This window comes from Hyperolius riggenbachi, chromosome 10 (genome assembly GCF_040937935.1).
Source record: "Hyperolius riggenbachi isolate aHypRig1 chromosome 10, aHypRig1.pri, whole genome shotgun sequence".
NCBI lineage: Eukaryota > Metazoa > Chordata > Amphibia > Anura > Hyperoliidae > Hyperolius > Hyperolius riggenbachi.
The window spans coordinates 1323060-1338821 of NC_090655.1; the positions used below are offsets into that span (position 1 = coordinate 1323060).

At 48.7% G+C, this 15762-nt stretch overlaps 1 protein-coding gene across 5 annotated transcripts in view; it reads right to left on the minus strand.

Moving 5' to 3' along the window:
• The window catches only part of LOC137534070 (prominin-1-A-like), a 196150-nt gene extending 180637 nt beyond the window's left edge, over positions 1–15513 (minus strand). For 2 of the 5 annotated variants that reach the window (XM_068255397.1, XM_068255406.1), the window contains exon 1: positions 15371–15513. The gene's annotated coding sequence lies outside the window, so the exon portion shown is untranslated. Of the gene's footprint in view, positions 1–10432; positions 10455–14535; positions 14556–15249; positions 15283–15370 lie in introns of those variants that run through there. The other 3 variants (XM_068255400.1, XM_068255402.1, XM_068255405.1) reach the window with 3 other exon arrangements.
• Positions 15514–15762: the final 249 nt, after the last annotated feature.

Below are 15762 nucleotides of genomic sequence, written 5' to 3' on the forward strand. Positions count from 1 at the left end.
GTATCGCGTTATTACCCAGGCGGCGTATCGCGTTATTGCACAGACGGCGTATCACGTTATTTCATAGGCGGCGTATCACGTTATTGCACAGGCGGCGTATCACGTTATTGCACAGGCAGCGTATGACGTTATTGCACAGGCGGCGTATCACGTTATTGCACAGGCAGCGTATGACGTTATTGCACAGGAGGCGTATCACGTTATTGCACAGGAGGCATATCACGTTATTGCACAGGGGGCGTATCACGTTATTGCACAGGCGGCGTATCCCGTTATTGCACAGGCGGCGTATCACGTTATTGCACAGGCGGCGTACCGCGTTATTGCACAGACGGCGTATCACGTTATTGCACAGACGGCGTATCCCGTTATTGCACAGGTGGCGTACCACGTTATTGCACAGGCGGCGTACCACGTTCTTGCACAGGCGGCGTACCACGTTATCACACAGATGGTGTATCACGTTATTGCACAGACGGCGTATCATGTTATTGCACAGGCGGCGTATCACGTTATTGCACAGGCGGCGTATCACGGTATTGCTCAGGCGGCGTATCGCGTTATTGCCCAGGCGGCCTATCGCGTTATTGCACAGGCGGCGTATCGCATTATTGCACAGGGGGCGTATCACGTTATTGCCCAGGCGGCGTATCGCGTTATTGACCAGGCGGCGTATCGCGTTATTGCCCAGGCGGCGTATCGCGTTATTGCACAGGCGGCGTATCGCGTTATTGCACAGGGGGCGTACTGCACAGGAGGCGTACCACGTTATTGCACAGGAGGCATACCACGTTAATGCACAGGCGGCGTATCTCGTTATTGCACAGGCGGCATACCACGCTATTGCACAGGCGGCGTATCACGTTATTGCACAGGCGGCGTATCAAGCTATTGCACAGGCGGCGTATCACGTTATTGCACAGGCGGCGTATCACGTTACTGCACAGGCGGCGTATCACGTTATTGCAGAGGCGGCGTATCACGTTATTGCACAGGCGGCGTACCACGTTATTGCACAGGCGGCGTACCACGTTATTGCACAGGCGACGTACCACGTTATTGCACAGGCGGCGTATCACGTTAGTGCACAGGAGGCGTATCACGTTATTGCACAGGGGGCGTATCGCGTTATTGCACAGGCGGTGTACCACGTTATTGCACAGGCAGCGTATCACGTTATTGTCCAGGCGGCGTATCGCGTTATTGCACAGGCGGCGTATCGCGTTATTGCCCAGGCGGCGTATCGCGTTATTGTCCAGGCGGCGTATCGCGTTATTGCCCAGGCGGCGTATCGCGTTATTGCACAGGCGGCGTATCGCGTTATTGCACAGGGGGCGTACTGCACAGGAGGCGTACCACGTTATTGCACAGGAGGCGTACCACGTTAATGCACAGGCGGCGTATCCCGTTATTGCACAGGCGGCGTACCACGTTATTGCACAGGCGGCATATCACGTTATTGCACAGGCGGCATATCACGTTATTGCACAGGCGGCGTATCCCGTTATTGCACAGGCGGCGTATCCCGTTATTGCACAGTCGGCGTATCGCGTTATTGCCCAGGCGGCGTATCGCGTTATTGCCCAGGCGGCGTATCGCGTTATTGTCCAGGCGGCGTATCGCGTTATTGCCCAGGCGGCGTATCGCGTTATTGCACAGGGGGCGTACTGCACAGGAGGCGTACCACTTTACTGCACAGGAGGCGTACCACGTTAATGCACAGGCGGCGTATCCCGTTATTGCACAGGCGGCGTATCACGTTATTGCACAGGCGGCATATCACGTTATTGCACAGGCGGCGTACCGCGTTATTGCACAGGCGGCATACCGCGTTATTGCACAGGCGGCGTATCGCGTTATTGCACAGGCGGCGTATCGCGTTATTGCACAGGCGGCGTACCGCGTTATTGCACAGGCGGCGTATCACGTTATTGCACAGGCGGCGTATCACGTTATTGCACAGGCGGCGTATCACGTTATTGCACAGGCGGCGTACCGCGTTATTGCACAGACGGCGTATCACGTTATTGCACAGGCAGCGTATCACGTTATTGCACAGGCGGCGTACCGCGTTATTGCACAGACGGCGTATCACGTTATTGCACAGGCGGCGTATCGCGTTATTGCACAGGGGGCGTACTGCACAGGAGGCGTACCACGTTATTGCACAGGAGGCGTACCACGTTAATGCACAGGCGGCGTATCCCGTTATTGCACAGGCGGCGTACCACGTTATTGCACAGGCGGCATATCACGTTATTGCACAGGCGGCATATCACGTTATTGCACAGGCGGCGTATCCCGTTATTGCACAGGCGGCGTATCCCGTTATTGCACAGTCGGCGTATCGCGTTATTGCCCAGGCGGCGTATCGCGTTATTGCCCAGGCGGCGTATCGCGTTATTGTCCAGGCGGCGTATCGCGTTATTGCCCAGGCGGCGTATCGCGTTATTGCACAGGGGGCGTACTGCACAGGAGGCGTACCACTTTACTGCACAGGAGGCGTACCACGTTAATGCACAGGCGGCGTATCCCGTTATTGCACAGGCGGCGTATCACGTTATTGCACAGGCGGCATATCACGTTATTGCACAGGCGGCGTACCGCGTTATTGCACAGGCGGCATACCGCGTTATTGCACAGGCGGCGTATCGCGTTATTGCACAGGCGGCGTATCGCGTTATTGCACAGGCGGCGTACCGCGTTATTGCACAGGCGGCGTATCACGTTATTGCACAGGCGGCGTATCACGTTATTGCACAGGCGGCGTATCACGTTATTGCACAGGCGGCGTACCGCGTTATTGCACAGACGGCGTATCACGTTATTGCACAGGCAGCGTATCACGTTATTGCACAGACGACATCCTGCACTGGTGGGTTCTGGATTTTATACACCTGTGACCATGGCAGTGATTGCAGCCCCGGAATCCCGCGATCTTCCGCCGGCATCAGGTAAAGCGATCGCGGCCGCAGACCGGACTAGGAAAACATCTGAGCTCTCAGCAAAGGCGGAAACTTTGCATGAGTTTTATCGGCTCGCCCCAACTTCCTGCCACCGTCCCAAAATATACATCTATACTGGCGACTGAGCTGGCATCAGATCAATGTGTCCCTGGCAGGCGTCTGTAGGAAAATCAGTGTCGCCATAGAGACAGAGGTGTGACGTATGATGGGGGAGGGGAATCAATTACAAATGCTTCATGTCACTGTGTGTATTATATAACCTGCAGTGTGACCAATCTAACGATCACATGGCTTCATATCGCACAGACCCTTAGATGACATCCTGTAATTATCCCCAGGAATCTGCTGTACAAAATGGTTGTGTTATGATCTCTGACCACAATACTCCCTGGGATAAAGGAAACACAAAACAATTATTTGTGATCACGTCAAGTGATAGTTTATCTGCCATCAGTGTACAGGTGAAGGGGCTGTCTCCAAGCAGCCTGTGCTGTTACCAACCTTTACAGAATGTATATCGGGGGCAAACTGACCCCTTACCAATCTCTACAGAATGCTTACCAACCTTAAAGGGGAACTGAAGAGAGGAGGCTGCCATGTTTATTTTCTTTTAAGCAATACCAGTTGCCTGGCAGCCCTGCAGATCCTCTGCCTCTAATACTATTAGCCATAGCCCCTGAACAAGCATGCAGCAGATCAGGTGTTTCAGTGGTTCAGACTTATAAGTCTGATCTGACAAGACTAGCTGCATGCTTGTTTCTGGTTTTAATCAGATACTACTGCAGAGAAATAGACCAGCAGGGCTGCCAGGCAACCGGTATTGATTAAAAGGAAATAAATATGGCAGCCTCCGCCGTATACCTCTTACTTCAGTTCCCCTTTAAAGGGAAGGTTCAGGGAGGGTGGGTAAAAAATAAAAATCAAATTCCACTTACCTGGGGCTTCCTCCAGCCTGTGGCAGGCAGGAGTTGCCCTCGCCGCCGCTCCGCAGGCTCCCGGTGGTCTCCGGTGGCCGACCCGACCTGGCCAGGCCGGCTGCCAGGTCGGGCTCTTCTGCGCTCCAAGGCCCGGAACTTCTGCGTCCCACGCCGGCGCTCTGACGTCATCGGACGTCCTCCGGGCTCTACTGCGCATGCGCAGAACTACTGCCTGCGGAGCGGCGGCGAGGGCACCTCCTGCCTGCCACGGGCTGGAGGAAGCCCCAGGTAAGTGGAATTTGATTTTTATTTTTTGCCCACCCTCCCTGAACCTTCCCTTTAAGGTGACCACACACCATACAATTTTTTTAAATATGTTTTCAATTCAAGAATAACAATCAATTTTCTGAATGTAACATTTTAAAAATCTGACCAATGTACCACAAACATATTCAATTTGTCCTTAATTATGAAAACTCAGAAAAACATTGCTAGGGTCTGTACATCAAGAAATTGTCAATCTACCACACACCATTCAATTGTCATATAAATTGATCAGAAAAATCTAACACTCCCAATCTTCTTCTATCAAATAAAAAGGGGAAATCAGAGCAGATTTCTCAAATGAATGACAAAAAAACCTTTCAATTTTTCCATACAACCGATCATATTTATCGAATTGGTGTAAAATTGGATCTTTTAATTGTATAGTGTGTGGCCACTGTTAGAAGAATGTGTATCTGGCTAAAACTAGCCCTAACCAATTACAGAGTATAATTGCATAGCTTCTATCTTGCTGTGATGCTCCCAGAAGCCCCTCCCCTCTAACACCTTCCCCATCCCCCGCAGAACCCCCTCCTCCCCCCAGACCCCTCCCCCAGCACCTCCTCCCCCAACACCTTAACCACTCCCCTCCACAGCCCCTCCAACACCTTCACCACCACCCACAACCCCAAAGCCCTCCCCCAAGACCCCTCCCCAGCACCTCCTCCCCCAAACACCTTAAAGAGAACCTAAACTGAGAGGGATATGGATGTTTCCTTTTAAACAATACCAGTTGCCTGGCAGTCCTGCTGATCTCTTTGGCTGCAGTAGTGGCTGAATCACACACCTGGAACAAGCATGCAGCTAATTCAGTCTGACTTCAGTCACCTGATCTGCATGCTTGTTGAGGGGCTGTGGCTGAAAGTATTAGAGACACAGGATCAGCAGGAGAGTCAGGCAACCAGCATTTTTAAAAAGAAAAATCCATATCCTTCTCAGTTTAGGTTTCCTTTAAGCAACCCCCTCCGCAGCCCCTCCCCCTCCAACACCTTCGCCACTCCCCAGAACCCCAAACCCCTCCCCCAAGACCCCTCCCCAGCACTTCCTCCACCCCAACACCTTAACCACCCCTTTTGCAGCCCCTCCTACTCCAACACATTAACCCCCCTCCCTCCCCCCCCCCGAATTCCCCTCCTCCCCAAACTGCCCCCCCAAACACCCCAACATCTCCTGAGCACAGATGGCATATTTATCAGTCATGACATCAAAGAACTGATAGCTTTCACAAACTCACCCTGCTTTGTTCTGGCTGCTCTCTGCACTCTGATAATCCAGAGAATATTGGTGATCACACACATTACAATGTTTTACTTTTTTTTTTCAATTCAATTTCTTTTTTGCTCAATGAAAAATCAGACTCCTCTCACCAATGTACCACACACACATCTTCAATATTGACACAATCACAAAAACAACGATCAAATAAAAGATATGAATCAGATGTAATAATATGTAAATTGTCATTTATAAATGTGTATGAGGCGCTCTGTCCCATCACTGCTGTGTATAAAGGCAACACACAGGCCTGGTGCACACCAAAACCCGCTAGCAGATCCGCAAAATGCTAGCAGATTTTGAAACGCTTTTTCTTCTTTTTCTGCAGCGTTTCAGCTAGCGTTTTGCGGTTTTGTGTAGCGGTTTTGGTGTAGTAGATTTCATGTATTGTTACAGTAAAGCTGTTACTGAACAGCTACTGTAACAAAAAACGCCTGCAAAACCGCTCTGAAGTGCCGTTTTTCAGAGCGGTTTGCGTTTTTCCTATACTTAACATTGAGGCAGAAACGCATCCGCAATCCAAAATCTGCAGCAGCCCGGGAGTATGCGTTTCTGCAAAACGCCTCCCGCTCTGGTGTGCACCAGCCCATTGAGATACACTACCCTAGCGTATCCGCAGCCGCAAGTGGATCGCAAACCGCAGCGGAAACGCTCCGGTGTGCACTAAGCCTAACACTCAAGAAGACTGGCCTGACATGAACAAATCTGTTCCTCATTTATTATAATCAACAACATGTATTACAGTGAAAAACTTGCTTATAAATGCTACAGATCAGTGAAATACATTCTATCTAATGTGCGTCACTTTGACAAATAAAGTTTCTTTAATCTTGAATGTAAACTTAAAATATATCAGGTCGAATTACTTTCATACAACCCACCACACACCATTCAATTTTTGACAAAATTGATCTGATTTCTATAATTTTTTCCAATCGATTTTAATCAAGAAAAATGACAATTTCGATCAAATGTATTGATTGAAAAAGAAAACTTTCTCTCAATTTTTTTCACACAATCATTTTAATCGAATTGGGGTAAAATTGAACAGAAAAGTTGTAACATGTGTGGCCATTATAAGGCTGGGAGCACACTCGACTGTGCGTAAAACCGTGAGTTTACTGCATTGCGCGTTTCTGCAGTTTTAGGTGCGTTCTTGTATGCGCTTGCGATTGAGTTTTGCATTCGCATTTTTCATAAGTTTGCGTTTAGCACTTTTTTAAAAATAGTTTCCCTTTTTCCAGGGCTGTGGAGTCGGAGTCGTGGAGTCGGATTCGTGGAGTCGGGCAATTTTGGGTGCCTGGAGTCGGAGTCGGAGTCAGGAAAAAATGCACCGACTCCGACTGAATTTGTAACTGTAATTAAAATAGAAAATATGATAAAATGTTCTATTTCTCAGATAATAGTCATTAAAAATAATGTATAAATACAGTATATATACAGTAATAGCTGTGCTTAGTCCACAAAAATGAAATAAACCAATCAAAATTACTGTAGTTACTTGTGCTGCTTCAATAAAGCAGTCCCCGTATTTTTAAGTTCAGATATACATATCTGATTATGACTGTATGTATGATGTGTACACAGGAATCTCTTATATATACTAAATAACATCTATGCTGTAAGAATAAAGCCTGATGTGTAGCTGTGTCACTAATAGAGATGGTCAATGAGATGGAAATAATTCTGCACTGATGCTGATTTATGCAAATGTATGCACTCCCTTTGCTGATGAAAGCAAATAATGTGATATGTTGTTAAAATTTGGTTTGGTGACTACAAATTAAAGGGTAACTGAGACGGATGAAAAGTAAAGTTTTATACATACCTGGGGCTTCCTCCAGCCCCCTTCAGGCTAATCAGTCCCTCGCTGTCCTCCACCACCCGGATCTTCTGCTATGAGTCCTGGTAATTCAGCCAGTCAGCGCTGTCCGGCCGCATGCCGCTCCCACAGCCAGGAACATTCTGCACTTGCGCAATAGTGCTGCACAGGTGTAGTATGCTCCTGGCGGCGGAGTGTGTGCATGCACACTACGCCTGACTGGCTCAAGTACCTGGACTCATAGCAGAAGATCCAGGTGGTGGAGGAGGACAACGAGGGACTGATTATCCTGAAGGCGGCTGGAGCCTTGGAGGAAGCCCCAGGTATGTATAAAACTTTAATTTCATCTGTCTCAGGTTTACTTTGTTACACAGTAGTACTATACTCTACATATGCACTCCCCACAGAGCTGCAGGGAATCCACTGAGAATGCTGTGCACATTGAATACAGAGGTGTTGTCTGTTTACAATCTCCTCATTCCCCTGCAGAGTACCTGCACATCATTCTTACATGTACCCACACTTACATTGCCTAGGGCCTGATAGATGTTCTTTGTTCCGGTTTGTACCTTTTACAAGTACTCTTACCAAGGACTAGTTTTAGTCTAAAGGGAATAAATATAGTAGTCTACATATCCTTCTCACTTCAGTTGTCTTGTAAAATTCCTAAGCGTTGGCAGTTAAGAGACGAATTTCATGTTACATACTTTTAATCAACAAAATTGTAATATGCAAATTAGAGGAGTCGGAGTCGTGGAGTCGGTGGAATCCTAAACCTAGGAGTCGGAGTCGGTGGATTTTTGGACCAACTCCACAGCCCTGCCTTTTTCAGTGGAGTAAAATACAGTATCAGATTTGTTTAATAAAAAAAAAAAAGCATCAAAAACACTTGTAAAAACGCAGTAAAACGCAGTCCTACATAGTTACATAGTTTGGTTGAAAAAAGACATTCGTCCATCGAGTCCAAACAAAAAAATAAATGAAAATAAAATAATAATAAAAATAAATAAACGCCATCCTGAACCTGCACATATCCCAGATGATCCAGGGGAAGGCAAAAACCCTTACAAGGCCTGGGCCAATTAGCCTTAAAAGGGAAAATTCCTTCCCGACCGCAGATGGCTGTCAGATTAATCCCTGGATCAACTCTTCCGGGAATTACCTAGTAATGATAGCCGTGGATGACATGGATATCAGGCTAGAGCAGGCAGCAGAAACTCCAGGCTAATTGCTTAATAACAAGCGTTGTAACACAGCTAATTGCTTCACCACACAGAGCAGCAGATAACCGAGAGCCGTCCGGACAGAATCACACACTATTGTGCAACAAAGCAACAATTATACATAAAATACAGACTTCCTTCTTACAGCACAACCCGCCACCCGAGAGGCACCCGAGCACTGAATATACATCCTGACAGCCCCGCCCACATGGAGCCTGACGTATGGGGACTTCCAATGAGGCCCCCTCATACTCGCCTACAGCAGAGGGTCACCAAGATGCCAAATACTGGGGTGCAACGCAAATTCTAGGCAGCCTGGAACTGGGACGGCCCAAAAGAGCAAGAAGTGCATTTGATTGGCTCAATTCCAAGATGCATACAATTTGTATTAAATGTGCATGCAGGTTAGAATTATTAACCTTTCATTATCCATGTCCACTTACAACAGTGAGTGTTCCTGTCCCACACAAGATCACCGCTACCTCCATGTCTATAATGGCCATCCCAGGGGGTCAGCTGAAGAGGAGGTGACCACAACCAGTGTCACCCAACAACTGCCAATCTGCTGCACGATTGGTTGCTGCACATGAAAATGAGTCGTGTCTGTTCACCCCCTGAGGACAGCCGGGGGGGATCAAATATATGGTTACAGCACAGTTCAAAACCATTGCATCTAACATCAGTAATCTAGGATGACCCCAGCACCCCTGTATTCAGTTATGCATGAGATCTGGTGATCCACCACATCCACGGTGGTTCGTAGAGTCTACAGGCAAGCTTCATGAGTAGGATTGATGCCTTCTAACTAACTGAGAGGTCCAGCATGCCTTCAGAGGTCTATCTACTTCCTCTTCTGCTCTCACCTGCCCCTCACTACCAAGAGCTCATCCACAGCAACGTCCCGTCCATGAGATCTGGTGACCGACAACAACCAGGGGATCCACAGAATATACAGGCAAGCTTTATGAGTAGGATTCCTGCCTTCAGAGGTCCAGCATGCCTTCAGAGGTCTATCTACCTCCTCCTCTGCTCTTACCTGCCACTCACCACCAGAACCTCCTCCACAGCAACATCCCATCCATGAGATCTCGTCACCCACCACACCTGGGGGATTCATAGAATAATTGAGAGGTCCAGCAAGCCTTCAGAGGTCTATCTACCTCCTCCTGTGCTCTCACCTGCCCCTCACTACCAGAAGCTCTTCCTCAGCAACATCCTATCCATGAGATCTGGTGACCCTCCACAATTCATAGAATAACTGAGAGGTCCAGCATGCCTTCAGAGGTCTATCTACCTCCTCCTGTGCTCTTACCTGCCCCTCACTACCAGAAGCTCCTCCACAGCAACATCCCATCCATGAGATCTGGTGACCCACCATACAGAGGAGGATTCATAGAATAACTGAGAAGTCCAGCATGCCTTCAGAGGTCTATCTACCTGTGCTCTCACCTGCTCCTCATCACCAGAAGCTCATCCACAGCAACGTCCCGTCCATGAGATCTGGTCACCCACCACACTTGGGGGATCCATAGAATAACTGAGAGGTCCAGCAAGCCTTCAGAGGTCTATCTACCCCCTGCTGTGCTCTGACCTGCTCCTCACTACCAGAAGCTTCTCCACAGCGACGTCTTGTCCATGAGATTTACTCACCCACCACACCCAGAGGGGTTCATAGAATCTACAGGCAAGCTTCATGAGTAGGAATGCTGCCTTCTAACTGAGAATTCCAGCATGCCTTCAGACCCCTGGCATGCTGCTCTCACCTGCCCCTTATCACCAGGAGCTACTTCACAGCAGCGTCCCGTCCATGAGATCTGGTGACCAACCACACCCGGGGGATCCATAGAATAACTAAGAGGTCCAGCATGCCTACAGAGGTCTATCTACTTCCTCCTGTGCTCTCACCTGCCCCTCATCAGCAGGCACTCCTCCACAGCAACGTCCCATCCACAACTGGTGCTCCAGAGAATGTGTAACCAGATTGTTCCTCCGCTCTGCACATAGACTTCAGAGCCCAATTTGCATCTCAAGAGGTTGTCAGCACACAAGAAATGAAGTACCTTAAACCACTCCCATCAATACATGCCACACCCACCAACAACACCCCAGACTGGGAGTGATTGGGGGGGTAGAGTAGGAGGAGTGGCTGACCCCATTAGAGGAAGGGGGTGCAGAGTGTCATGGGAGGTCAGTGAGGACTTGGGGTACACCTGGAGGTGGCACACACACCACAATACTGAGCTCACAATTTCTGGGTGACGAGACAATTTGACTAATATGGAAATTCAGGTTCCGCAGGTGACAGAATCTCCACAGACTGAACAGGAAGAAGTTTATTAGACTTGTGAATCAGCTATAAAGGGGCCCATACACTGGCAGACGGCCACCAGATCCCTCTGGAAATCTGATCAGAGAGTGACCTATTGGAGCCCGCCTATAGGTACCCCAGGTCTCCTCATGTAACCCTTCCCCTGCTGCCCCCCAGGTCTCCCCATGTAACCCTTCCCCTGCTGCCCCCCCAGGTCTCCCCAAGTAACTCCCCCCCCCCCCCCCCCGGGCCATTCAGAGTGTAGGCAGCGGAGCTCACACTCACCTATCCACCAGTGTGCTTCATCGTGCGACTTCTCTCCATCACTTTTGGGGCGCATGTACCCTGTGACACGTGACACATACGTGACCACGTGCGTGTGTCAGGCCACGGGATGCAGGTGCACCACTGGTGATGGAGAGAAGACACGGGACACAGGAGGAGATAGGTGAGTGTGAGCTCCACGGCCCGGGGGAAGCACGCTTTGCATGGGGGAGACCGGCCCGGGGGTCTGTCGGGTCCTTTGGCCATCCTTAAATCAAGTTTCTGTACATATTCATCAGTCACTTCCAACCTCCATGGATTTACAGCAGCACAAGAACTGAGAGACACCTAAGCCGGCCAACAAACACCTGAGAGCTCTGCCTCTCTGAACAAGAACGTATTCACTGTACAATATATATCATGAAAAACCAGACATTCCCAGCAGCAGACAGGTTATAGACTCGATATACAACACATTATCCACGGAAACTACAGTCTTGCTCCACAGCAACATTTCAGCCCCCAAACTGATATCAGATACCCAGCGCTGCTCAGAGATCCGGGCCAAGTGCAAGTAACTTTCTCCTGAGTTCTCTCCTAGGAAATAATGCTTCATCTTTGATTTAGAATTACTTTCCAGCAACGGGAAAAGTACCAAAAAGCAGCTGGAAAAGTACTATCAAGATGATTAACTTTTTCTCCTGAGTTCTCTCCTAGGAGATATTTATAAACTTGTCAATAAAATGCCTTTTAAGCTTCAATAAAGCAAAAAAAATACTCGAAATAATTTTGTCAGTACTTTTATCACCTACGTTTTTGGTATTTTTTCAGCTGAAAAGTGCTGGAAAGTTTTTTTAAATAGAAGATGAAAAATTATCTCCTAGGTGAAAACGCGGGTGACAAAAAACAATTGCATATAAGCCACGTGCAATTCACTATTTCACCTGCGTTTTCTCCTAGGAGCAAAAAATATCATCTTCCATTTAAAATAGCATTTTAGCAATTTGCAATGGAAAAAGTATCAAAAAGTAGGTGATAAAAGTACTGACAAAATTATTTTGAGTATTTTTTTGCTTGCTAATGGTTTAAAAATCAATTTATTGCCAAGTTTCAAACTATCACCTAGGAGAGAAGTCAGGTGAAAAATGAAATTGCATCTGGGCCCAGGAGTCCAAAATAAACAGCATAAATAATATAAGAAATAGGGTAGGGGCACTGCTGGGCCCCGTATGATGTGGGCCCCTTAGCAATGGCTGGTCTGCTATCACTACGGCAGATAGATTCGATTGTAAGCCCAGCGGAGATACATCAAGCAAAGCGAATTGTTCAAACGCCTCGCACAAAAGCTAAAAGCTGCAGAATCCTAACAGGTATTATTAATAATAATAACAATAAAGAAATAAAAATAATATAATCTAAAACCACAGTAACCCATGAGTCGCAAATCGCAATCGCGGTGGCGTAGTGGTTAGCTCTCTCGCCTTGCAGCGCTGGGTCCCTGGTTCGAATCCCAGCCAGGGCACTATTTGCAAAGAGTTTGTATGTTCTCTCCGTGTCTGCGTGGGTTTCCTCTGGGCACTCCGGTTTCCTCCCACATTCCAAAAACATACGGATAACTTAATTGGCTGCCCCCTAAAAATTGGCCCTAGACTACAGTACTTACACTACATAATATAGACATATGGCAATGGTAGGGATTAGATTGTGAGCTCCTTTGAGGGACAGTTAGTGACAAGACAATATATATATATACACTGTACAGCGCTGCGTAATAGGTCGGCGCTATATAAATACTAAATAATAATCACTTGCGTTTTTAGTTTGTTTTTTTGTAAGCAATTTCTTGAGCGTTTTCCAGCGATTTTGGTAGCGATTTTTAAAAAGTGTGAGCTTTTTGCCAGCGATCGTCATAGCGATTTGCGATTAGCAATGTTAATTCTGATTGGTCCTTTCAAATTATTATCATTTTTTTTACAGTTTGCAGTAATTTAAAATCACATACAAATCGGTATGTGTCGCGAATCATGAGCGATTTGCCAGCGCTTATATACTTTACACTGAAGCGCAAATGCTCCCAAAACGCTGCATGTCCTGCGATGGCGATTCTGCTAATCACAATCGCTTCTGTGGAAATTGTGGAATCTGTTACATTTATTTGCATTGGTTGAGCGTTTATGGAAATCGCTAGGGATTTAAAGCGCTCGCTAAACGCTCAAAAAAGCGCTGTAGCGAGTTCCAGCCTTCAGATACATTGGCTAAGCTGACCAGCGACTGGCCGGGAACATCCGATTCTGAGTTCTTTTTGGCTCTTTTATACGACACGCAATTTTGCTGATTTTTCCAATCACATGCAAATCGCAAAAAGCAAGGACATCAGCAACAAATGCAATTATTTGCAATTTAGCCTAAATCCTGCAAGCTGCGGTTTTCTGCATTTTCTCCTTGTCTTGTGTTCCTGGCATTCGGTGAAAATCACAGCGAAATCACAGGAAAATCGCAGGGAAATCGCATGTACAGTACTATAAACCAGCTTTGGGCTGTTAGTGATATCATTTGTTTCAGAAAGCGCAGCAGATTATCTGTCATCAGCTCTATATAAATGCATAATAACAACATTAATAATAGCACTGCAGAATATCTGCCACCAGCTCTATATAAATGCATAATAATAATAATAATAACAATAATAATAGTAGCAGCAATAATAAGTTATTGGCATCACAGTCCCCACATGGCAGGGTTTAGCCAGTTGAGCTCAGAGCTGTTTCCAGGATTGGGACTCTCCAGGGATCAGAGGTGTATCGAGGGATCTGTATTCCCCGCACGACACGCTCGCTCTGAACAGGCAGATAATCCACTCTATGCCCCATTCTTCTGATGATTTCTGCCTATTTTTATAGTTTATATCTATTTTCCTTCAGTTTCTAGCATGTTCCATTTAAGAACACAATATTTTTAAGCCTCATCATTAAATATATTATTTCTGCCCCTCAGATCTTCCTGCACCCTCTCCTGCTGCCACTCACACCCTGTTACCCCCATGCCAGGGGCAGGTGGGAGTGGGGGTACCCCTAGATAGAAGGGGGCAGATGTGTGCAAGCAGCAGAAAAAGTCATGCAAGGCAGAGAAGGAAAGAGAGGGGCAGAGGGCAGGGGAGGTACAGGGGGTACTCTGTGCTCAGGGCTGGCAGTAGCACAGGCACAGTGGCAGTCTGTACAGTGAGGCTGCAGTGTAGAGAGGCAGGAGGGTACACGGGGAACAGGGAAGGTGCAGGGGGTACTCACTGTGCCCAGGGCTGGCAGTCTGTGCAGTGAGGCTGCAGTGCAGAGGCAGGAGGGCACAGCTGGCAGTAGCACACTGTCTGCTCAGTGAAGTTGCAGTGCAGAGGGTAGAGGGGTACAGGTGGTGCAGGGGGCACAGCCAGGGGAGTACTCACTGTGCTCAGGGCTGGCAGTCTATGCAGTGCAGAGGCAGGAGGGCACAGCTGGCAGCAGCTCACAGTCTTCTCAGTGAGGCTGCAGTGCAGGGGGTAGGGGGGTACTCACTGTTCTCAGGACTGGCAGTCTGTGCAGTGAGGCTGCAGTGCAGAGGCAGGAAGGCACAGCTGGCAGTAGCACACTGTCCTCTCAGTGAGGCTGCAGTGCAGGGGGTAGGGGGGTACAGGGGGTACTCACTGTGCTCAGGGCTGGCAGTCTGTGCAGTGCAGAGGCAGGAGGGCACAGCTGGCAGCAGCTCACAGTCTTCTCAGTGAGGCTGCAGTGCAGGGGGTAGGGGGGTACTCACTGTTCTCAGGACTGGCAGTCTGTGCAGTGAGGCTGCAGTGCAGAGGCAGGAAGGCACAGCTGGCAGTAGCACACTGTCCTCTCAGTGAGGCTGCAGTGCAGGGGGTAGGGGGGTACAGGGGGTACTCACTGTGCTCAGGGCTGGCAGTCTGTGCAGTGCAGAGGCAGGAGGGCACAGCTGGCAGCAGCTCACAGTCTTCTCAGTGAGGCTGCAGTGCAGGGGGTAGGGGGGTACTCACTGTTCTCAGGACTGGCAGTCTGTGCAGTGAGGCTGCAGTGCAGAGGCAGGAAGGCACAGCTGGCAGTAGCACACTGTCCTCTCAGTGAGGCTGCAGTGCAGGGGGTAGGGGGGTACAGGGGGTACTCACTGTGCTCAGGGCTGGCCGTCTGTGCAGTGAGGCTGCAGTTCAGAGGCAGGAGGGCACAGCTGGCAGTAGCACACAGTCTGCTCAGTGAGGCTGCAGTGTAGGGGGTACAGGGGGTACTCACTGTGCTCAGGGCTGGCAGTCTGTGCAGTGAGGCTGCAGTTCAGAGGCAGGAGGGCACAGCTGGCAGTAGCACACTGTCTGCTCAGTGAAGTTGCAGTGACTCAGGGCAGCATTGTATTCTCTCTCTCTGAGGCTGGAACAACCCCCAGTCTGGGCTGTGAGCACACAGGAACCTGGCAGGAGCAGTGTGTAAGGGATGTGATGTGCAGCCCCTGCAGTGCTCGCTCTGGCCACTGGGCGGCGCAGGGAGCTGGCAGCAGATCCTTGGCTTGTAAATTCTGGACATTCCAGGCTGGACACGGTTAATAATTGTTGCTTCATTTGCAGCTTGGATGGTTTCCCCGGGTTTTCTTTTCTCTTCAAATTTCCATAAGTTCTCAGCGCTGCTACAAT